Source organism: Daphnia pulicaria, chromosome 1 (assembly GCF_021234035.1).
Source record: "Daphnia pulicaria isolate SC F1-1A chromosome 1, SC_F0-13Bv2, whole genome shotgun sequence".
Taxonomy (NCBI): domain Eukaryota; kingdom Metazoa; phylum Arthropoda; class Branchiopoda; order Diplostraca; family Daphniidae; genus Daphnia; species Daphnia pulicaria.
Window position 1 is genome coordinate 36,258,752 of NC_060913.1, and position 22,401 is coordinate 36,281,152.

A 22,401-nucleotide genomic window follows, 5' to 3' on the forward strand; every position below is an offset into this window, starting at 1 on the left:
CATGGTCTTGATCTTTGCAAATACTTTTCAAGAAACAAATTGCTTGTTTTTTTTCATTTGGTCGTCCAATTGGCAAATAAGAAAATAAGAAAATCGACTTTTCATATGAAAATACACGCATCTTCATATTTTAAAAAAAAACATCACATCGAAAGATGAACAGTACTAATTAGTTAACACAATCAAGTACGTATTTTTTTATGCTTTTCTTGATATTACGAAAAAAATACAATTAGAAAAAATTACAAACATGTCTACATGACAGTTTTGCAATTATACATGGTCTTTTATTATACGGTGCTAAGACAATTTCTGTTTTATTCAATATGTTCTCCCTCATAGAGGGTGAGCCGATCCCGGAGGTACTGCAATACCGGGTCAACCCGTGGCGGGAGCAGTGCAAGCACTGTATTCCCACCGTATGCCAAAAATCAGTTTAATATTCTGGGGTCCATTTGAACCCGTATCAGATATTAAGCTGATAAGAACAGATACTACACTTTGATCTTAGCCAAAAGGCCGAGAAGCGATAATGTTACAAGGATTACTGCCCAAAATAACCACTGAGGTTCAACACATTTCCGGTGGTGTACGAAGAATACTCATATCACTCAAAACATTCAAGAAATGCTATAAAATATTGAGTTGTTCATTTTTCCAGACGCGACCACTTGATGCTTATAAAGTTCATTTTCATTTGTTTTATTATGCTCATACTGTATTAAGGGAGATACAATTTACGCTGAAGGCGTTGCAAATTTTACTCTCGTTATCACACTAGGTCCTTTTTTTTCAGAATATGGCTTTGCCACGCCACCTGACGACAAAAGCTCTGAACGATAATTAATCATGATTAAATAACAATAACTAAAAGAATGCAATACGATCATAAAGTCATGACACATCCTCAAATTGACCAACCTCACTTTCACAATTTATTTTGCCATACAAGCAGATGATTTAAGGACACGAATACCTGGAATTATTATTAAGATTTATCTCTTTAGATTTTCAAGAATTTAAATTTGTTTTATCATCTCAACCACTCTGAACACGCTAGTTTCCTTCCGCTATTTCACATGGATTTAACGGAAACGGTCCTCAATGACTGTGTTTGATGCTGTCGAGACAGCTACACTCACAGCCTGTTTCACGCTCAGAAACCAGCGTCTTAACTCGTCATCGTGGGTTGAAAGGAGACAAGTTTCTGGTGGGAAACAAGTCAAGATATACTACAGAAATGATCCTGTGAAGTATGATCTTAAATGCAATGTTATTTTGCAGAACTCTAAATAAGGTTTGTACGATCAATGAGCTTTGGCGTAAATTACAGTGCATAGATCGATATTTCGGAATATTAAATTGAGATTTGCAATACTTGACGCACACAGTACATACATTGTCAGGTCTTGCATTTTGTTCATTTATTGAAACACCGAGAAGCTCTTTAATAGTTATAGAACAAGTGACGAGACCAATTTTGGACACAATAAAGAATCCGCGTGCTCATCAAATCAATTTATTACAGTAATGTATTATCGATTGAGAGCCCATTTATCAGCTGGGTGTTTGGCGTGCACCTATAATCCTGCTTCGGGGAGGCTTGGTAGAGTGGATGGCTTGAGTTTAGGAGCCCTGTTTCGTGATACCGCATGTTGATCAGGTGCCCGCACTAAGCTTGACATCAGCATGGATCTGCTAGAGGAATCTAGTAGGTGCAGGTTAGCTAAGGAGGAGCGTAGTGGGTCAGGAGGGAAACCTAGCAGCCAAAAGTTCCCGTGTTCGGCAGTAGTGGGATCGTGCCAGTGAGTGGGCGTCATGCAACAGCCTCAACAAAATAGCCAAACCTCTATCTTTTTTTTTGTCGTTAAAACTACCGAGATCAAACAAACATGCGTTCTACAATATATGGTATCATTAATCAAAGTCCCAGCAATACCCTTTTCAACTAATACCTAAAGAATACATTATATTCCATGTCTCATCTAACTTGGGGAGCAAAAATAAAATTACACCATGCCAACAGCATCCCGTATTCCCAAGCGGTCACCCATCCAAGTACTAACGGGACCCGACATAGCTTAACTTCCGGGAGCTGACGAGACCGGGTGAGTTCTATGTGGTATGGCCGTTGACATCAATTCAGTCGCCATTACCCGACCATATTCGCCTCTAAATCTAGTTCTAATGCTTGCTTACTTTCTGTTCGAAATACACACCAACCTTAGCCAAACAAACGAGGACATATAAGTACATTTGTCAATGGACAACCGAATATAAAATTTGATAATATTTCCAAACGCCACTATTTTTGGCTAACTGTCATTTTTAATTTTCTCGTTCCGGGGATGTCCGATCAATGAGCCAACAATCCAAGTGTCATAAGGCTAACGATTGCTTCCCTTACTTAGCTTGCGTTGCATAAGGATCTCAGAGTCAGAGAGATTAGATAGAGCTGCCCGAAGAAACCACCAACGTACAAGCCTCTCGGCTGTGCCGTGCGCTTCGCGCTTTACTTAGCTTGCGTTGCATAAGGATCTCAGAGCCAGAGAGATTAGATAGAGCTGCCCGAAGAAACCACCAACGTACAAGCCTCTCGGCTGTGCCGTGCGCTTCGCGCACGGCGTTTCAAATATCTTTCAGCAACAAAGAGGTTGGAGGACGTCTAGTAGCCTCTCGGCTGTGCCGTGCGCTTCGCGCACGGCGTTTCAAATATCTTTCAGCAACAAAGAGGTTGGAGGACGTCTAGTAGGCAATATCCAGTAAAAAATACGTTCCTTCCATTTTCAACTAATGCCAAAATAATACATTGTAGTCCATGTAGTATCACCCATCTTGGGAAGCACTTCAATTCAATTGGATTCACAAAAATAAAATAATTCCATGCCAACAGCATCCCGTATTCCCAAGCGGTCACCCATCCAAGTACTAACGGGACCCGACATAGCTTAACTTCCGGGAGCTGACGAGACCGGGTGAGTTCTATGTGGTATGGCCGTTGACATTAAACTAGACGCAATTACCCGACCATATTCGCCTCTAATCTATTACTTGTGCTTGAGATTTATCTTTTTGAAATACACACTAATCTTACCAAAACCACCGAAAAACTATCAGTTTGTCATTTTACAAATGTTGTCAGTATGTAGTAGTAGAATATCTTTGTTTCCGCATACAGACGTTTTTAATTTTTCATTTATTCAAAGTGCCCAATCAGAAGACCGGGCGTTAAAAAAATAAGTCATATAGACTCATCAATGCTCCTAACCACGGAAATCTTTAGTAAAAGGCGAAAGATTTATCCGGGTATTGATTAGAAACCAGAGTAAATAACAGTGGTATGCCTTGTATTTATATTCATTTCAAAATTTTGAAGTGCGCTTGTAAGGTTTTTTTTCGAAACATGCGTTTACATATCAAAATCCTTGTGCAATTCTTTATCAATGGGTACAGTTATTTTAAAGTAAATATCATGTATAAAGCTCGTTAACATGTTTTTGAACGAAACAGTTGTGCGCAGTGTTATTTTTGAAAAAAATGAACGATCTTTATGGTACAAGCCCAACACGTAGGTGGTGGGATCAGATGTTTACCCCGACATTCACCCTACAGCGGTTAACAATTTATTGAACTTCCCCTTTAAACATGGTGGAATCTTTTCACCTTGTCATTTGGAATCACCTTTTCAAATATTTTCCCCGTGTTCACAATGTTCCAACTGACTGATATTAATGGCCTTCAGCGAACGAATTAATCAGCCTTGTCTGACGTGCAATACCAACTAAATGGAAACAAAAATCACTTATACGATTTCACTTTCACCGTTTAATGTTATAAACACACTATGCAACACTCCAATTTTTCTAACTGACTGTAATTTTTTTTTTCTTGTACGCTGAAATGCTCCTGATGGAGCTATCAAAAATTGCCGACGACAAAGATTATTTCACTTCATCGTGGCGGGGTATTGGTTAAAGTTTTCAACTAGCAATAATCACACCTCGGGAGACCCTCATTGGTTATGATATTGCCACTGCGCAAAGCTAAATTATAATCAGAAAAGCAAGTCTACTTAAGCATTTGCTGAATTCGTTCTGCTTGGACGTGTTGGACCAACAATTTCGTTCAGAAATATTCATTTAGATTACCCTAGGCAAATTTTAATTTCCATCTCCCATTGGACTAATACCAACAGGGGACAGTTCATTACATACATGAAATAATTTTTGTCTTAATATCGGGTCAAATACTTGAAATTCTGTAAATGTGTATTTTTCTTCCATACATTTCAACAACTTCCTGCACACACAAAAAAAGGGAGGGGGAATTTCAGGTTTTCATTCCAAATTGTTTTTCACATTATGAACTATTGAAGTGAGCGAGCATTACTTTCCAACCAAACAAAATTTATAGTTAATCTGCGTGTTGACGTGAAAAATCAGTTTTCAGTGCCGTGACCAGGATTCGAACCTGGGTTACTACGGATTCATATCTAGTAGGTACCACAACGTAGGGTCCTAACCACTAGACGATCACGGCCAATCCATTGGCCATGATGATTTATATTAAAGTAGCTAAACATGAATTTCATTACTTTGTTGTTTCTTCCCAGAAAGAAAATCTGATGCTTCGCGTATTCCCAAGCGGTCAACCCTACCGTTTACTAACGGGACCAGATTTAGTTCAACTTCCGGCAGATGACAAGAATTTTTCTTACATTTATAGTGTGTTCAGGGAACGGCGCGAACGCAGTCCCCCACTACCAAAAATTGTACTCCCGAGTTAATCACATTTGGATTAATCGCAAGGGTCAGCCCATCCTTAGTGCAATGGAAAGGCCTCGCCCTGGAGGAACCACCTTGGTGATCATGGTTGCCTCTGAGCCAGGTAAGTATGATTGTGGATGCTTTTTCACTTTGTTTAATACTTTGTATACAGCAGAACAATATTGACAAAGAGTGTTCAAGTATTTGACTGACGTTTAGAGAATACCACCCACTTTCTTTCATCGACTTGAATTACGAACTCGAGCAAAATATAGTAAATAAAGCTCAGTATTTATTTCATGGTCTTGATCTTTGCAAATACTTTTCAAGAAACAAATTGCTTGTTTTTTTTCATTTGGTCGTCCAATTGGCAAATAAGAAAATAAGAAAATCGACTTTTCATATGAAAATACACGCATCTTCATATTTTAAAAAAAAACATCACATCGAAAGATGAACAGTACTAATTAGTTAACACAATCAAGTACGTATTTTTTTATGCTTTTCTTGATATTACGAAAAAAATACAATTAGAAAAAATTACAAACATGTCTACATGACAGTTTTGCAATTATACATGGTCTTTTATTATACGGTGCTAAGACAATTTCTGTTTTATTCAATATGTTCTCCCTCATAGAGGGTGAGCCGATCCCGGAGGTACTGCAATACCGGGTCAACCCGTGGCGGGAGCAGTGCAAGCACTGTATTCCCACCGTATGCCAAAAATCAGTTTAATATTCTGGGGTCCATTTGAACCCGTATCAGATATTAATTTGATAAGAACAGATACTACACTTTGATCTTAGCCAAAAGGCCGAGAAGCGATAATGTTACAAGGATTACTGCCCAAAATAACCACTGAGGTTCAACACATTTCCGGTGGTGTACGAAGAATACTCATATCACTCAAAACATTCAAGAAATGCTATAAAATATTGAGTTGTTCATTTTTCCAGACGCGACCACTTGATGCTTATAAAGTTCATTTTCATTTGTTTTATTATGCTCATACTGTATTAAGGGAGATACAATTTACGCTGAAGGCGTTGCAAATTTTACTCTCGTTATCACACTAGGTCCTTTTTTTTCAGAATATGGCTTTGCCACGCCACCTGACGACAAAAGCTCTGAACGATAATTAATCATGATTAAATAACAATAACTAAAAGAATGCAATACGATCATAAAGTCATGACACATCCTCAAATTGACCAACCTCACTTTCACAATTTATTTTGCCATACAAGCAGATGATTTAAGGACACGAATACCTGGAATTATTATTAAGATTTATCTCTTTAGATTTTCAAGAATTTAAATTTGTTTTATCATCTCAACCACTCTGAACACGCTAGTTTCCTTCCGCTATTTCACATGGATTTAACGGAAACGGTCCTCAATGACTGTGTTTGATGCTGTCGAGACAGCTACACTCACAGCCTGTTTCACGCTCAGAAACCAGCGTCTTAACTCGTCATCGTGGGTTGAAAGGAGACAAGTTTCTGGTGGGAAACAAGTCAAGATATACTACAGAAATGATCCTGTGAAGTATGATCTTAAATGCAATGTTATTTTGCAGAACTCTAAATAAGGTTTGTACGATCAATGAGCTTTGGCGTAAATTACAGTGCATAGATCGATATTTCGGAATATTAAATTGAGATTTGCAATACTTGACGCACACAGTACATACATTGTCAGGTCTTGCATTTTGTTCATTTATTGAAACACCGAGAAGCTCTTTAATAGTTATAGAACAAGTGACGAGACCAATTTTGGACACAATAAAGAATCCGCGTGCTCATCAAATCAATTTATTACAGTAATGTATTATCGATTGAGAGCCCATTTATCAGCTGGGTGTTTGGCGTGCACCTATAATCCTGCTTCGGGGAGGCTTGGTAGAGTGGATGGCTTGAGTTTAGGAGCCCTGTTTCGTGATACCGCATGTTGATCAGGTGCCCGCACTAAGCTTGACATCAGCATGGATCTGCTAGAGGAATCTAGTAGGTGCAGGTTAGCTAAGGAGGAGCGTAGTGGGTCAGGAGGGAAACCTAGCAGCCAAAAGTTCCCGTGTTCGGCAGTAGTGGGATCGTGCCAGTGAGTGGGCGTCATGCAACAGCCTCAACAAAATAGCCAAACCTCTATCTTTTTTTTTGTCGTTAAAACTACCGAGATCAAACAAACATGCGTTCTACAATATATGGTATCATTAATCAAAGTCCCAGCAATACCCTTTTCAACTAATACCTAAAGAATACATTATATTCCATGTCTCATCTAACTTGGGGAGCAAAAATAAAATTACACCATGCCAACAGCATCCCGTATTCCCAAGCGGTCACCCATCCAAGTACTAACGGGACCCGACATAGCTTAACTTCCGGGAGCTGACGAGACCGGGTGAGTTCTATGTGGTATGGCCGTTGACATCAATTCAGTCGCCATTACCCGACCATATTCGCCTCTAAATCTAGTTCTAATGCTTGCTTACTTTCTGTTCGAAATACACACCAACCTTAGCCAAACAAACGAGGACATATAAGTACATTTGTCAATGGACAACCGAATATAAAATTTGATAATATTTCCAAACGCCACTATTTTTGGCTAACTGTCATTTTTAATTTTCTCGTTCCGGGGATGTCCGATCAATGAGCCAACAATCCAAGTGTCATAAGGCTAACGATTGCTTCCCTTACTTAGCTTGCGTTGCATAAGGATCTCAGAGTCAGAGAGATTAGATAGAGCTGCCCGAAGAAACCACCAACGTACAAGCCTCTCGGCTGTGCCGTGCGCTTCGCGCTTTACTTAGCTTGCGTTGCATAAGGATCTCAGAGCCAGAGAGATTAGATAGAGCTGCCCGAAGAAACCACCAACGTACAAGCCTCTCGGCTGTGCCGTGCGCTTCGCGCACGGCGTTTCAAATATCTTTCAGCAACAAAGAGGTTGGAGGACGTCTAGTAGCCTCTCGGCTGTGCCGTGCGCTTCGCGCACGGCGTTTCAAATATCTTTCAGCAACAAAGAGGTTGGAGGACGTCTAGTAGGCAATATCCAGTAAAAAATACGTTCCTTCCATTTTCAACTAATGCCAAAATAATACATTGTAGTCCATGTAGTATCACCCATCTTGGGAAGCACTTCAATTCAATTGGATTCACAAAAATAAAATAATTCCATGCCAACAGCATCCCGTATTCCCAAGCGGTCACCCATCCAAGTACTAACGGGACCCGACATAGCTTAACTTCCGGGAGCTGACGAGACCGGGTGAGTTCTATGTGGTATGGCCGTTGACATTAAACTAGACGCAATTACCCGACCATATTCGCCTCTAATCTATTACTTGTGCTTGAGATTTATCTTTTTGAAATACACACTAATCTTACCAAAACCACCGAAAAACTATCAGTTTGTCATTTTACAAATGTTGTCAGTATGTAGTAGTAGAATATCTTTGTTTCCGCATACAGACGTTTTTAATTTTTCATTTATTCAAAGTGCCCAATCAGAAGACCGGGCGTTAAAAAAATAAGTCATATAGACTCATCAATGCTCCTAACCACGGAAATCTTTAGTAAAAGGCGAAAGATTTATCCGGATATTGATTAGAAACCAGAGTAAATAACAGTGGTATGCCTTGTATTTATATTCATTTCAAAATTTTGAAGTGCGCTTGTAAGGTTTTTTTTCGAAACATGCGTTTACATATCAAAATCCTTGTGCAATTCTTTATCAATGGGTACAGTTATTTTAAAGTAAATATCATGTATAAAGCTCGTTAACATGTTTTTGAACGAAACAGTTGTGCGCAGTGTTATTTTTGAAAAAAATGAACGATCTTTATGGTACAAGCCCAACACGTAGGTGGTGGGATCAGATGTTTACCCCGACATTCACCCTACAGCGGTTAACAATTTATTGAACTTCCCCTTTAAACATGGTGGAATCTTTTCACCTTGTCATTTGGAATCACCTTTTCAAATATTTTCCCCGTGTTCACAATGTTCCAACTGACTGATATTAATGGCCTTCAGCGAACGAATTAATCAGCCTTGTCTGACGTGCAATACCAACTAAATGGAAACAAAAATCACTTATACGATTTCACTTTCACCGTTTAATGTTATAAACACACTATGCAACACTCCAATTTTTCTAACTGACTGTAATTTTTTTTTTCTTGTACGCTGAAATGCTCCTGATGGAGCTATCAAAAATTGCCGACGACAAAGATTATTTCACTTCATCGTGGCGGGGTATTGGTTAAAGTTTTCAACTAGCAATAATCACACCTCGGGAGACCCTCATTGGTTATGATATTGCCACTGCGCAAAGCTAAATTATAATCAGAAAAGCAAGTCTACTTAAGCATTTGCTGAATTCGTTCTGCTTGGACGTGTTGGACCAACAATTTCGTTCAGAAATATTCATTTAGATTACCCTAGGCAAATTTTAATTTCCATCTCCCATTGGACTAATACCAACAGGGGACAGTTCATTACATACATGAAATAATTTTTGTCTTAATATCGGGTCAAATACTTGAAATTCTGTAAATGTGTATTTTTCTTCCATACATTTCAACAACTTCCTGCACACACAAAAAAAGGGAGGGGGAATTTCAGGTTTTCATTCCAAATTGTTTTTCACATTATGAACTATTGAAGTGAGCGAGCATTACTTTCCAACCAAACAAAATTTATAGTTAATCTGCGTGTTGACGTGAAAAATCAGTTTTCAGTGCCGTGACCAGGATTCGAACCTGGGTTACTACGGATTCATATCTAGTAGGTACCACAACGTAGGGTCCTAACCACTAGACGATCACGGCCAATCCATTGGCCATGATGATTTATATTAAAGTAGCTAAACATGAATTTCATTACTTTGTTGTTTCTTCCCAGAAAGAAAATCTGATGCTTCGCGTATTCCCAAGCGGTCAACCCTACCGTTTACTAACGGGACCAGATTTAGTTCAACTTCCGGCAGATGACAAGAATTTTTCTTACATTTATAGTGTGTTCAGGGAACGGCGCGAACGCAGTCCCCCACTACCAAAAATTGTACTCCCGAGTTAATCACATTTGGATTAATCGCAAGGGTCAGCCCATCCTTAGTGCAATGGAAAGGCCTCGCCCTGGAGGAACCACCTTGGTGATCATGGTTGCCTCTGAGCCAGGTAAGTATGATTGTGGATGCTTTTTCACTTTGTTTAATACTTTGTATACAGCAGAACAATATTGACAAAGAGTGTTCAAGTATTTGACTGACGTTTAGAGAATACCACCCACTTTCTTTCATCGACTTGAATTACGAACTCGAGCAAAATATAGTAAATAAAGCTCAGTATTTATTTCATGGTCTTGATCTTTGCAAATACTTTTCAAGAAACAAATTGCTTGTTTTTTTTCATTTGGTCGTCCAATTGGCAAATAAGAAAATAAGAAAATCGACTTTTCATATGAAAATACACGCATCTTCATATTTAAAAAAAAAACATCACATCGAAAGATGAACAGTACTAATTAGTTAACACAATCAAGTACGTATTTTTTTATGCTTTTCTTGATATTACGAAAAAAATACAATTAGAAAAAATTACAAACATGTCTACATGACAGTTTTGCAATTATACATGGTCTTTTATTATACGGTGCTAAGACAATTTCTGTTTTATTCAATATGTTCTCCCTCATAGAGGGTGAGCCGATCCCGGAGGTACTGCAATACCGGGTCAACCCGTGGCGGGAGCAGTGCAAGCACTGTATTCCCACCGTATGCCAAAAATCAGTTTAATATTCTGGGGTCCATTTGAACCCGTATCAGATATTAAGCTGATAAGAACAGATTTTATGCATTGTATTTTCCAAAGGACTGGGAATAAACATATATACAATGATTTATTTTAATTGAGTTTGAAGGGAAAAAGTTCGCGAGACGACGTGTCAACGCTACGTTAAAAAACCCTTAGTTTGAGGAAGAGGGAGGACTTGCGCCCTCTTCTGCTTCTTCTTCTTCGGGTTCGGGATCGCTTGCTTCGGTCTGGTATGCCAGGTGTTTGGCTATGATTTGGGTTGTTCCTTGGATGGCCAGTAGTTTCATCTTCTTCTTGAGGCTCTGCCATTTTCTACCCGAGAATCCCAGGGCAAGACATATCTCATCGTTGCTTGGGAGCCAGGACCCTAGTGAACCAACCACGAGAGGGAGTACCACACCAAGGTGTTTGTACTTTTCAATTTTCCTTGCCTGTGCCTTCTCGAGTCCATCCGCGCTGCTGAGTGGAACCGTGACGTCGATGATGATGGGAGGGTTGGTGGAAGTGACCACCAGGTCTGGTCTGAGTCCGGAGTTGTCCACGGCGAGGTTGACGGAGACGGTGTGGCCAAGTTTCTCCGTTTCCTCCGCTATCAGTCCTAAGATAGAATTATGACGATTAATAGAAAGAGCGGAGTTTACCTGGCACCCACAAACAACATGGTCTGTGGTTTCCAGCTTCGTACAACCTAGTCGACAGGTTTTGACTGTCGACTTTGATCCTGGGCCACCTCGGACTGGCAGTATCCCTAGTCTAGCCTTGTGGAGAAAGTGCCATTCCTGGAAGGACAGTGGCGTTCGGCATGATAAGAGACCTGCGTTCTCCTTGGCCATGTCAAGAGCTAATCCGGTTGCCGTCTTTCCTTGTTGAGCTGACAGGAGTCTGCTGGTCCACCTTTGCCTCATCGCGGTCCGGAGTCCTCTGACTGCCTTGATGGAGATTGTGGAGATGTCATCGGCGATAACTTTGCTGTACTCTTCGCCGGATACATCAATCCTTATCCTCTTCAAACAGCCCGAGGCCTTCCTTGCGCGGGTCCAAAGGTTCATCGATGCTCCTCCATGTCTGATTGCTCCAAGTCCCTTTTCCATGGAACCTGCCAAGTACTCGTTAATAGGAAGTGGAAAGGGGACCTCGTTCCTGCCGTATCCCAATTTGATGGTTTCTTCTAGTTGTGCCATTGCCACTTCACTGACGTTCTTGTCTTTGCTATCTAGGAGTTGCAGTGCTCTTGCCAGGGTCCAAATGTCAGCCTCGTCTGTGAGGGGGAGAACTCCAAGTCCTCCCACGCGGCGATCTGAGTAGAAAAAAGCAGTGTTAGCGGACATAGGGACACAGGCTACCTTGCGAAGAAAATCTCTGCAGGCGACGTCCAGGTCGTAGAGGGATCTTTTCTCGACTCTTCCCGATGCGAGGTGGTGGGAAAGTGATGGGAGTAGTACACTTCTGTACACTTCCAGCTTTTGCCAGGGAGCCAAACCGGAGTCGCCAATCTTTATCAAATTTCCGAGAAGTGACGTGGTGGGTCGGAAGGTTAGTCGTGAGCCTATTGGAGTCCCTAGATAGTTTTCCTGTTCGTCCTCGGCTAGGGCCCTTATTTGGGAGTCTCCAAGTTTCAGTGGGTTATCTACAGAAGATTTGCCGTTAATGAGTGTGAGTGACGTGCATTTTTTAGGATTAAATCTCAAGCCGAGTGAGGTTGCCGTGTTCTCGGTGGCATTGAGAGTTCCCTGGATTTCGCTGACTGAAGATCCTGCGATGGCAATGTCGTCTGCGTAGGACGAAGTGGACACTCTTGACTGGTAGACTGCGAACCCGTTGTTGTTTGATTTTACTGTCCTGATGATCGGTTCTGCCGCCAGATTGAAGACGACGCTGCTTAATGGATCTCCTTGTCGCACTCCGGCTGTTGGATGGATTTGAACTGAGTCTTGTCCGACGGCAAAGTCCATGATGTTGTTTGAGTAGATATCGGTCAGAATGCGGCGAAGTTCGTCTGGTATCGGAAGGCTTTCGAACAGGCTGTTCAGTATCGGATGAGGTATTGATCCGAATGCGTTGGTGAGATCGAGCCAAGCAATCACCAGCTTCCTTTTTGACTGTTTCGCCTGCTCAATCACAGTGTGGAGTATGTGGGTGTGCTCTTGGATACCCCTAACTCCTGGAAGGAATCCCTTTTGTTCTGGAGAAATCCATCCTAGTCTCGTGGCGGTGGCCATTATCCTGGACGATATTATACCCGAAAATATCTTGTACATGGTTGGTAGTAAGGATATTGGCCTGAAGTTCCCATAATCAGAGGGATCTCCTTTCTTGAAGATAGGGACGGTTCGAGATGTTTTCCAGCAGGCTGGGATACCCAGAGACCACACCGCCTGGTAAATGGTTGCTAGGAGCTCGCCATTACCGTCAAGAGACCGGAGGTGGTGATATTCAAGGCCATCCCTTCCTGGAGCAGTGTTAGCAGCTTTACCGAGTTTAAGCTTGATTTCGCTAAGACTGGGGGGAGCTGAGAGTAGCCTGATGTCGTCATCGGTCGTCTGTTTCCAATCACAGTGGTCGAATTGAGCACGGGCTGACTCCACTTGCTCCTGAGAAGGAGCTGGCTGACAGTAGGTTTTTTTCAAAAATGCAGTCGCTGTTTCTTTTGTTCCAGAATATCCAGTTGATTCTTCTTCGAGAATTTTCCTGACAGCCCTGCGGGGATACAAAGAAAATAGACGTTGAATTTTGCTCTTTTGGTCGTTTTGGGTTTGTTTGGATCTTCTGATTCTTTGTTGCTGGCGGTTTTGGCTTCGCTTTCGGTGGGCGTCTGGTGGCTTCTTTGGAGGGGGCGGTCGTTTCTGAGAAGAGGTCGAGTCTTCCGGTGTGGCAGAAAGTTTTAGCCACTCGGCACTGCACTTAGTGAGGGTGGAGTCGAGGCACTGTACCGTGTTGCAAGCCTCTATCCTAACACCCCAAACACTCCTAAACGCCTCTAGTGGACACACCGCGTCACCGGGAGCTACCAATCTACCAAGCTGGCTGGGAGATGAGGCTGGAGACTCGTAAGAGGAATCATTGTTGTTGGAAGATTTTGATGAAGACGGAGAATTGAAAGAGGAAATTGATGAGTCAAGGGATTCACTGTTTTCTGAGATTATGTTTGGAGTAGAAGGACTCGAGCGTTGAGTGGACAAGTCTTTGGAGGTGTTTGATGCAGAAGAAGAAGAAGAAGATGAAACTGGAGAAGCTGGAGAGGAAGAGGAGGGGACGGGTGAGGTCCCCTCTCCTTCTGTGTTGTTCGGAGTATTGCGTCTCGAAGCAACAATTGGGGTGTGACAAGAGGTGGTTGACAGTTCAAGATTGATAATTCTGAAAAACTCTCTATTAGAAATGTTAGGAGGGACTACTTTGATCTTAGCCAAAAGGCCGAGAGCGATGCCAAAAATCAGTTTAATATTCTGGGGTCCATTTGAACCCGTATCAGATATTAAGCTGATAAGAACAGATACTACACTTTGATCTTAGCCAAAAGGCCGAGAAGCGATAATGTTACAAGGATTACTGCCCAAAATAACCACTGAGGTTCAACACATTTCCGGTGGTGTACGAAGAATACTCATATCACTCAAAACATTCAAGAAATGCTATAAAATATTGAGTTGTTCATTTTTCCAGACGCGACCACTTGATGCTTATAAAGTTCATTTTCATTTGTTTTATTATGCTCATACTGTATTAAGGGAGATACAATTTACGCTGAAGGCGTTGCAAATTTTACTCTCGTTATCACACTAGGTCCTTTTTTTTCAGAATATGGCTTTGCCACGCCACCTGACGACAAAAGCTCTGAACGATAATTAATCATGATTAAATAACAATAACTAAAAGAATGCAATACGATCATAAAGTCATGACACATCCTCAAATTGACCAACCTCACTTTCACAATTTATTTTGCCATACAAGCAGATGATTTAAGGACACGAATACCTGGAATTATTATTAAGATTTATCTCTTTAGATTTTCAAGAATTTAAATTTGTTTTATCATCTCAACCACTCTGAACACGCTAGTTTCCTTCCGCTATTTCACATGGATTTAACGGAAACGGTCCTCAATGACTGTGTTTGATGCTGTCGAGACAGCTACACTCACAGCCTGTTTCACGCTCAGAAACCAGCGTCTTAACTCGTCATCGTGGGTTGAAAGGAGACAAGTTTCTGGTGGGAAACAAGTCAAGATATACTACAGAAATGATCCTGTGAAGTATGATCTTAAATGCAATGTTATTTTGCAGAACTCTAAATAAGGTTTGTACGATCAATGAGCTTTGGCGTAAATTACAGTGCATAGATCGATATTTCGGAATATTAAATTGAGATTTGCAATACTTGACGCACACAGTACATACATTGTCAGGTCTTGCATTTTGTTCATTTATTGAAACACCGAGAAGCTCTTTAATAGTTATAGAACAAGTGACGAGACCAATTTTGGACACAATAAAGAATCCGCGTGCTCATCAAATCAATTTATTACAGTAATGTATTATCGATTGAGAGCCCATTTATCAGCTGGGTGTTTGGCGTGCACCTATAATCCTGCTTCGGGGAGGCTTGGTAGAGTGGATGGCTTGAGTTTAGGAGCCCTGTTTCGTGATACCGCATGTTGATCAGGTGCCCGCACTAAGCTTGACATCAGCATGGATCTGCTAGAGGAATCTAGTAGGTGCAGGTTAGCTAAGGAGGAGCGTAGTGGGTCAGGAGGGAAACCTAGCAGCCAAAAGTTCCCGTGTTCGGCAGTAGTGGGATCGTGCCAGTGAGTGGGCGTCATGCAACAGCCTCAACAAAATAGCCAAACCTCTATCTTTTTTTTTGTCGTTAAAACTACCGAGATCAAACAAACATGCGTTCTACAATATATGGTATCATTAATCAAAGTCCCAGCAATACCCTTTTCAACTAATACCTAAAGAATACATTATATTCCATGTCTCATCTAACTTGGGGAGCAAAAATAAAATTACACCATGCCAACAGCATCCCGTATTCCCAAGCGGTCACCCATCCAAGTACTAACGGGACCCGACATAGCTTAACTTCCGGGAGCTGACGAGACCGGGTGAGTTCTATGTGGTATGGCCGTTGACATCAATTCAGTCGCCATTACCCGACCATATTCGCCTCTAAATCTAGTTCTAATGCTTGCTTACTTTCTGTTCGAAATACACACCAACCTTAGCCAAACAAACGAGGACATATAAGTACATTTGTCAATGGACAACCGAATATAAAATTTGATAATATTTCCAAACGCCACTATTTTTGGCTAACTGTCATTTTTAATTTTCTCGTTCCGGGGATGTCCGATCAATGAGCCAACAATCCAAGTGTCATAAGGCTAACGATTGCTTCCCTTACTTAGCTTGCGTTGCATAAGGATCTCAGAGTCAGAGAGATTAGATAGAGCTGCCCGAAGAAACCACCAACGTACAAGCCTCTCGGCTGTGCCGTGCGCTTCGCGCTTTACTTAGCTTGCGTTGCATAAGGATCTCAGAGCCAGAGAGATTAGATAGAGCTGCCCGAAGAAACCACCAACGTACAAGCCTCTCGGCTGTGCCGTGCGCTTCGCGCACGGCGTTTCAAATATCTTTCAGCAACAAAGAGGTTGGAGGACGTCTAGTAGCCTCTCGGCTGTGCCGTGCGCTTCGCGCACGGCGTTTCAAATATCTTTCAGCAACAAAGAGGTTGGAGGACGTCTAGTAGGCAATATCCAGTAAAAAATACGTTCCTTCCATTTTCAACTAATGCCAAAATAATACATTGTAGTCCATGTAGTATCACCCATCTTGGGAAGCACTTCAATTCAATTGGATTCACAAAAATAAAATAATTCCATGCCAACAGCATCCCGTATTCCCAAGCGGTCACCCATCCAAGTACTAACGGGACCCGACATAGCTTAACTTCCGGGAGCTGACGAGACCGGGTGAGTTCTATGTGGTATGGCCGTTGACATTAAACTAGACGCAATTACCCGACCATATTCGCCTCTAATCTATTACTTGTGCTTGAGATTTATCTTTTTGAAATACACACTAATCTTACCAAAACCACCGAAAAACTATCAGTTTGTCATTTTACAAATGTTGTCAGTATGTAGTAGTAGAATATCTTTGTTTCCGCATACAGACGTTTTTAATTTTTCATTTATTCAAAGTGCCCAATCAGAAGACCGGGCGTTAAAAAAATAAGTCATATAGACTCATCAATGCTCCTAACCACGGAAATCTTTAGTAAAAGGCGAAAGATTTATCCGGGTATTGATTAGAAACCAGAGTAAATAACAGTGGTATGCCTTGTATTTATATTCATTTCAAAATTTTGAAGTGCGCTTGTAAGGTTTTTTTTCGAAACATGCGTTTACATATCAAAATCCTTGTGCAATTCTTTATCAATGGGTACAGTTATTTTAAAGTAAATATCATGTATAAAGCTCGTTAACATGTTTTTGAACGAAACAGTTGTGCGCAGTGTTATTTTTGAAAAAAATGAACGATCTTTATGGTACAAGCCCAACACGTAGGTGGTGGGATCAGATGTTTACCCCGACATTCACCCTACAGCGGTTAACAATTTATTGAACTTCCCCTTTAAACATGGTGGAATCTTTTCACCTTGTCATTTGGAATCACCTTTTCAAATATTTTCCCCGTGTTCACAATGTTCCAACTGACTGATATTAATGGCCTTCAGCGAACGAATTAATCAGCCTTGTCTGACGTGCAATACCAACTAAATGGAAACAAAAATCACTTATACGATTTCACTTTCACCGTTTAATGTTATAAACACACTATGCAACACTCCAATTTTTCTAACTGACTGTAATTTTTTTTTTCTTGTACGCTGAAATGCTCCTGATGGAGCTATCAAAAATTGCCGACGACAAAGATTATTTCACTTCATCGTGGCGGGGTATTGGTTAAAGTTTTCAACTAGCAATAATCACACCTCGGGAGACCCTCATTGGTTATGATATTGCCACTGCGCAAAGCTAAATTATAATCAGAAAAGCAAGTCTACTTAAGCATTTGCTGAATTCGTTCTGCTTGGACGTGTTGGACCAACAATTTCGTTCAGAAATATTCATTTAGATTACCCTAGGCAAATTTTAATTTCCATCTCCCATTGGACTAATACCAACAGGGGACAGTTCATTACATACATGAAATAATTTTTGTCTTAATATCGGGTCAAATACTTGAAATTCTGTAAATGTGTATTTTTCTTCCATACATTTCAACAACTTCCTGCACACACAAAAAAAGGGAGGGGGAATTTCAGGTTTTCATTCCAAATTGTTTTTCACATTATGAACTATTGAAGTGAGCGAGCATTACTTTCCAACCAAACAAAATTTATAGTTAATCTGCGTGTTGACGTGAAAAATCAGTTTTCAGTGCCGTGACCAGGATTCGAACCTGGGTTACTACGGATTCATATCTAGTAGGTACCACAACGTAGGGTCCTAACCACTAGACGATCACGGCCAATCCATTGGCCATGATGATTTATATTAAAGTAGCTAAACATGAATTTCATTACTTTGTTGTTTCTTCCCAGAAAGAAAATCTGATGCTTCGCGTATTCCCAAGCGGTCAACCCTACCGTTTACTAACGGGACCAGATTTAGTTCAACTTCCGGCAGATGACAAGAATTTTTCTTACATTTATAGTGTGTTCAGGGAACGGCGCGAACGCAGTCCCCCACTACCAAAAATTGTACTCCCGAGTTAATCACATTTGGATTAATCGCAAGGGTCAGCCCATCCTTAGTGCAATGGAAAGGCCTCGCCCTGGAGGAACCACCTTGGTGATCATGGTTGCCTCTGAGCCAGGTAAGTATGATTGTGGATGCTTTTTCACTTTGTTTAATACTTTGTATACAGCAGAACAATATTGACAAAGAGTGTTCAAGTATTTGACTGACGTTTAGAGAATACCACCCACTTTCTTTCATCGACTTGAATTACGAACTCGAGCAAAATATAGTAAATAAAGCTCAGTATTTATTTCATGGTCTTGATCTTTGCAAATACTTTTCAAGAAACAAATTGCTTGTTTTTTTTCATTTGGTCGTCCAATTGGCAAATAAGAAAATAAGAAAATCGACTTTTCATATGAAAATACACGCATCTTCATATTTTAAAAAAAAACATCACATCGAAAGATGAACAGTACTAATTAGTTAACACAATCAAGTACGTATTTTTTTATGCTTTTCTTGATATTACGAAAAAAATACAATTAGAAAAAATTACAAACATGTCTACATGACAGTTTTGCAATTATACATGGTCTTTTATTATACGGTGCTAAGACAATTTCTGTTTTATTCAATATGTTCTCCCTCATAGAGGGTGAGCCGATCCCGGAGGTACTGCAATACCGGGTCAACCCGTGGCGGGAGCAGTGCAAGCACTGTATTCCCACCGTATGCCAAAAATCAGTTTAATATTCTGGGGTCCATTTGAACCCGTATCAGATATTAAGCTGATAAGAACAGATTTTATGCATTGTATTTTCCAAAGGACTGGGAATAAACATATATACAATGATTTATTTTAATTGAGTTTGAAGGGAAAAAGTTCGCGAGACGACGTGTCAACGCTACGTTAAAAAACCCTTAGTTTGAGGAAGAGGGAGGACTTGCGCCCTCTTCTGCTTCTTCTTCTTCGGGTTCGGGATCGCTTGCTTCGGTCTGGTATGCCAGGTGTTTGGCTATGATTTGGGTTGTTCCTTGGATGGCCAGTAGTTTCATCTTCTTCTTGAGGCTCTGCCATTTTCTACCCGAGAATCCCAGGGCAAGACATATCTCATCGTTGCTTGGGAGCCAGGACCCTAGTGAACCAACCACGAGAGGGAGTACCACACCAAGGTGTTTGTACTTTTCAATTTTCCTTGCCTGTGCCTTCTCGAGTCCATCCGCGCTGCTGAGTGGAACCGTGACGTCGATGATGATGGGAGGGTTGGTGGAAGTGACCACCAGGTCTGGTCTGAGTCCGGAGTTGTCCACGGCGAGGTTGACGGAGACGGTGTGGCCAAGTTTCTCCGTTTCCTCCGCTATCAGTCCTAAGATAGAATTATGACGATTAATAGAAAGAGCGGAGTTTACCTGGCACCCACAAACAACATGGTCTGTGGTTTCCAGCTTCGTACAACCTAGTCGACAGGTTTTGACTGTCGACTTTGATCCTGGGCCACCTCGGACTGGCAGTATCCCTAGTCTAGCCTTGTGGAGAAAGTGCCATTCCTGGAAGGACAGTGGCGTTCGGCATGATAAGAGACCTGCGTTCTCCTTGGCCATGTCAAGAGCTAATCCGGTTGCCGTCTTTCCTTGTTGAGCTGACAGGAGTCTGCTGGTCCACCTTTGCCTCATCGCGGTCCGGAGTCCTCTGACTGCCTTGATGGAGATTGTGGAGATGTCATCGGCGATAACTTTGCTGTACTCTTCGCCGGATACATCAATCCTTATCCTCTTCAAACAGCCCGAGGCCTTCCTTGCGCGGGTCCAAAGGTTCATCGATGCTCCTCCATGTCTGATTGCTCCAAGTCCCTTTTCCATGGAACCTGCCAAGTACTCGTTAATAGGAAGTGGAAAGGGGACCTCGTTCCTGCCGTATCCCAATTTGATGGTTTCTTCTAGTTGTGCCATTGCCACTTCACTGACGTTCTTGTCTTTGCTATCTAGGAGTTGCAGTGCTCTTGCCAGGGTCCAAATGTCAGCCTCGTCTGTGAGGGGGAGAACTCCAAGTCCTCCCACGCGGCGATCTGAGTAGAAAAAAGCAGTGTTAGCGGACATAGGGACACAGGCTACCTTGCGAAGGAAATCTCTGCAGGCGACGTCCAGGTCGTAGAGGGATCTTTTCTCGACTCTTCCCGATGCAAGGTGGTGGGAAAGTGATGGGAGTAGTACACTTCTGTACACTTCCAGCTTTTGCCAGGGAGCCAAACCGGAGTCGCCAATCTTTATCAAATTTCCGAGAAGTGACGTGGTGGGTCGGAAGGTTAGTCGTGAGCCTAGTGGAGTCCCTAGATAGTTTTCCTGTTCGTCCTCGGCTAGGGCCCTTATTTGGGAGTCTCCGAGTTTCAGTGGGTTATCTACAGAAGATTTGCCATTAATGAGTGTGAGTGACGTGCATTTGTTAGGATTAAATCTCAAGCCGAGTGAGGTTGCCGTGTTCTCGGTGGCATTGAGAGTTCCCTGGATTTCGCTGACTGAAGATCCTGCGATGGCAATGTCGTCTGCATAGGACGAAGTGGACACTCTTGACTGGTAGACTGCAAACCCGTTGTTGTTTGATTTTACTGTCCTGATGATCGGTTCTGCCGCCAGATTGAAGACGACGCTGCTTAATGGATCTCCTTGTCGGACTCCGGCTGTTGGATGGATTTGAACTGAGTCTTGTCCGACGGCAAAGTCCATGATGTTGTTTGAGTAGATATCGGTCAGAATGCGGCGAAGTTCGTCTGGTATCGGGAGGCTTTCGAACAGGCTGTTCAGTATCGGATGAGGTATTGATCCGAATGCGTTGGTGAGATCGAGCCAAGCAATCACCAGCTTCCTTTTTGACTGTTTCGCCTGCTCGATCACTGTGTGGAGTATGTGGGTGTGCTCTTGGATACCCCTGACTCCTGGAAGGAATCCCTTTTGTTCTGGAGAAATCCATCCTAGTCTCGTGGCGGTGGCCATTATCCTGGACGATATTATACCCGAAAATATCTTGTACATGGTTGGTAGTAAGGATAATGGCCTGAAGTTTCCATAATCAGAGGGATCTCCTTTCTTGAAGATAGGGACGGTTCGAGATGTTTTCCAGCAGTCTGGGATACCCAGAGACCACACCGCCCGGTAAATGGTTGCTAGGAGCTCGCCATTACCGTCAAGAGACCGGAGGTGGCGATATTCAAGGCCATCCCTTCCTGGAGCAGTGTTAGCAGCTTTACCGAGTTTAAGCTTGATTTCGCTAAGACTGGGGGGAGCTGAGAGTAGCCTGATGTCGTCATCGGTCGTCTGCTTCCAATCACAGTGGTCGAATTGAGCACGGGCTGACTCCACTTGCTCCTGAGAAGGAGCTGGCTGACAGTAGGTTTCTTTCAAAAATGCAGTCGCTGTTTCTTTTGTTCCAGAATATCCAGTTGATTCTTCTTCGAGAATTTTCCTGACAGCCCTGCGGGGATACAAAGAAAATAGACGTTGAATTTTGCTCTTTTGGTCGTTTTGGGTTTGTTTGGATCTTCTGATTCTTTGTTGCTGGCGGTTTTGGCCTCGCTTTCGGTGGGCGTCTGGTGGCTTCTTTGGAGGGGGCGGTCGTTTCTGAGAAGAGGTCGAGTCTTCCGGTGTGGCAGAAAGTTTTAGCCACTCAGCACTGCACTTAGTGAGGGTGGAGTCGAGGCACTGTACCGTGTTGCAAGCCTCTATCCTAGCGCCCCAAACACTCCTAAACGCCTCTAGTGGACACACCGCGTCTCCGGGAGCTACCAATCTACCAAGCTGGCTGGGAGATGAGGCTGGAGATTCATAAGAGGAATCATTGTTGTTGGAAGATTTTGATGAAGACGGAGAATTGAAAGAGGAAATTGATGAGTCAAGAGATTCACTGTTTTCTGAGATTATGTTTGGAGTAGAAGGACTCGAGCGTTGAGTGGACAAGTCTTTGGAGGTGTTTGATGCAGAAGAAAAAGAAGAAGATGAAACTGGAGAAGCTGGAGAGGAAGAGGAGGGGACGGGTGAGGTCCCCTCTCCTTCTGTGTTGTTCGGAGTAT

General features: G+C 42.1%; 25 non-coding genes and 1 pseudogene across 25 annotated transcripts; all 26 read right to left on the reverse strand.

Annotated features, from left to right (window-relative positions):
- Positions 1–340: 340 nt before the first annotated feature.
- Positions 341–531, reverse strand: LOC124322192. Its single transcript, XR_006914540.1, has one exon. It is a non-coding gene; the product is annotated as a U2 spliceosomal RNA (small nuclear RNA).
- Positions 532–1,041: 510 nt separating this feature from the next.
- LOC124322433 lies at positions 1,042–1,263 on the reverse strand. Its single transcript, XR_006914718.1, has one exon. It is a non-coding gene; the product is annotated as a small nucleolar RNA U3 (small nucleolar RNA).
- Positions 1,264–2,017: 754 nt separating this feature from the next.
- Positions 2,018–2,136, reverse strand: LOC124321784. The gene has a single exon (XR_006914291.1). It is a non-coding gene; the product is annotated as a 5S ribosomal RNA (ribosomal RNA).
- Positions 2,137–2,884: 748 nt separating this feature from the next.
- Positions 2,885–3,003, reverse strand: LOC124321796. Its single transcript, XR_006914293.1, has one exon. It is a non-coding gene; the product is annotated as a 5S ribosomal RNA (ribosomal RNA).
- Positions 3,004–3,206: 203 nt separating this feature from the next.
- Positions 3,207–3,329, reverse strand: LOC124322834. Its single transcript, XR_006915092.1, has one exon. It is a non-coding gene; the product is annotated as a U5 spliceosomal RNA (small nuclear RNA).
- A 574-nt stretch (positions 3,330–3,903) lies between these two features.
- On the reverse strand, positions 3,904–4,045 carry LOC124322637. The gene has a single exon (XR_006914908.1). It is a non-coding gene; the product is annotated as a U4 spliceosomal RNA (small nuclear RNA).
- A 404-nt stretch (positions 4,046–4,449) lies between these two features.
- On the reverse strand, positions 4,450–4,539 carry Trnah-gug. Its single transcript is given in 2 exon segments — positions 4,450–4,484; positions 4,503–4,539. It is a non-coding gene; the product is annotated as a tRNA-His (tRNA).
- Positions 4,540–4,731: 192 nt separating this feature from the next.
- On the reverse strand, positions 4,732–4,895 carry LOC124322005. Its single transcript, XR_006914363.1, has one exon. It is a non-coding gene; the product is annotated as a U1 spliceosomal RNA (small nuclear RNA).
- A 509-nt stretch (positions 4,896–5,404) lies between these two features.
- On the reverse strand, positions 5,405–5,595 carry LOC124322293. The gene has a single exon (XR_006914636.1). It is a non-coding gene; the product is annotated as a U2 spliceosomal RNA (small nuclear RNA).
- A 510-nt stretch (positions 5,596–6,105) lies between these two features.
- LOC124322434 lies at positions 6,106–6,327 on the reverse strand. Its single transcript, XR_006914719.1, has one exon. It is a non-coding gene; the product is annotated as a small nucleolar RNA U3 (small nucleolar RNA).
- A 754-nt stretch (positions 6,328–7,081) lies between these two features.
- LOC124321808 lies at positions 7,082–7,200 on the reverse strand. The gene has a single exon (XR_006914294.1). It is a non-coding gene; the product is annotated as a 5S ribosomal RNA (ribosomal RNA).
- Positions 7,201–7,948: 748 nt separating this feature from the next.
- Positions 7,949–8,067, reverse strand: LOC124321819. Its single transcript, XR_006914295.1, has one exon. It is a non-coding gene; the product is annotated as a 5S ribosomal RNA (ribosomal RNA).
- A 203-nt stretch (positions 8,068–8,270) lies between these two features.
- LOC124322773 lies at positions 8,271–8,393 on the reverse strand. Its single transcript, XR_006915035.1, has one exon. It is a non-coding gene; the product is annotated as a U5 spliceosomal RNA (small nuclear RNA).
- A 574-nt stretch (positions 8,394–8,967) lies between these two features.
- On the reverse strand, positions 8,968–9,109 carry LOC124322638. The gene has a single exon (XR_006914909.1). It is a non-coding gene; the product is annotated as a U4 spliceosomal RNA (small nuclear RNA).
- Positions 9,110–9,513: 404 nt separating this feature from the next.
- Trnah-gug lies at positions 9,514–9,603 on the reverse strand. The gene is given in 2 exon segments: positions 9,514–9,548; positions 9,567–9,603. It is a non-coding gene; the product is annotated as a tRNA-His (tRNA).
- A 192-nt stretch (positions 9,604–9,795) lies between these two features.
- LOC124322007 lies at positions 9,796–9,959 on the reverse strand. Its single transcript, XR_006914365.1, has one exon. It is a non-coding gene; the product is annotated as a U1 spliceosomal RNA (small nuclear RNA).
- Positions 9,960–10,468: 509 nt separating this feature from the next.
- LOC124322301 lies at positions 10,469–10,654 on the reverse strand. Its single transcript, XR_006914641.1, has one exon. It is a non-coding gene; the product is annotated as a U2 spliceosomal RNA (small nuclear RNA).
- A 3,282-nt stretch (positions 10,655–13,936) lies between these two features.
- On the reverse strand, positions 13,937–14,117 carry LOC124322294 (annotated as a pseudogene).
- A 510-nt stretch (positions 14,118–14,627) lies between these two features.
- Positions 14,628–14,849, reverse strand: LOC124322435. Its single transcript, XR_006914720.1, has one exon. It is a non-coding gene; the product is annotated as a small nucleolar RNA U3 (small nucleolar RNA).
- A 754-nt stretch (positions 14,850–15,603) lies between these two features.
- LOC124321831 lies at positions 15,604–15,722 on the reverse strand. The gene has a single exon (XR_006914296.1). It is a non-coding gene; the product is annotated as a 5S ribosomal RNA (ribosomal RNA).
- A 748-nt stretch (positions 15,723–16,470) lies between these two features.
- Positions 16,471–16,589, reverse strand: LOC124321844. The gene has a single exon (XR_006914298.1). It is a non-coding gene; the product is annotated as a 5S ribosomal RNA (ribosomal RNA).
- Positions 16,590–16,792: 203 nt separating this feature from the next.
- Positions 16,793–16,915, reverse strand: LOC124322835. Its single transcript, XR_006915093.1, has one exon. It is a non-coding gene; the product is annotated as a U5 spliceosomal RNA (small nuclear RNA).
- A 574-nt stretch (positions 16,916–17,489) lies between these two features.
- On the reverse strand, positions 17,490–17,631 carry LOC124322639. The gene has a single exon (XR_006914910.1). It is a non-coding gene; the product is annotated as a U4 spliceosomal RNA (small nuclear RNA).
- A 404-nt stretch (positions 17,632–18,035) lies between these two features.
- Positions 18,036–18,125, reverse strand: Trnah-gug. Its single transcript is given in 2 exon segments — positions 18,036–18,070; positions 18,089–18,125. It is a non-coding gene; the product is annotated as a tRNA-His (tRNA).
- Positions 18,126–18,317: 192 nt separating this feature from the next.
- LOC124322008 lies at positions 18,318–18,481 on the reverse strand. Its single transcript, XR_006914366.1, has one exon. It is a non-coding gene; the product is annotated as a U1 spliceosomal RNA (small nuclear RNA).
- A 509-nt stretch (positions 18,482–18,990) lies between these two features.
- Positions 18,991–19,176, reverse strand: LOC124322302. The gene has a single exon (XR_006914642.1). It is a non-coding gene; the product is annotated as a U2 spliceosomal RNA (small nuclear RNA).
- Positions 19,177–22,401: the final 3,225 nt, after the last annotated feature.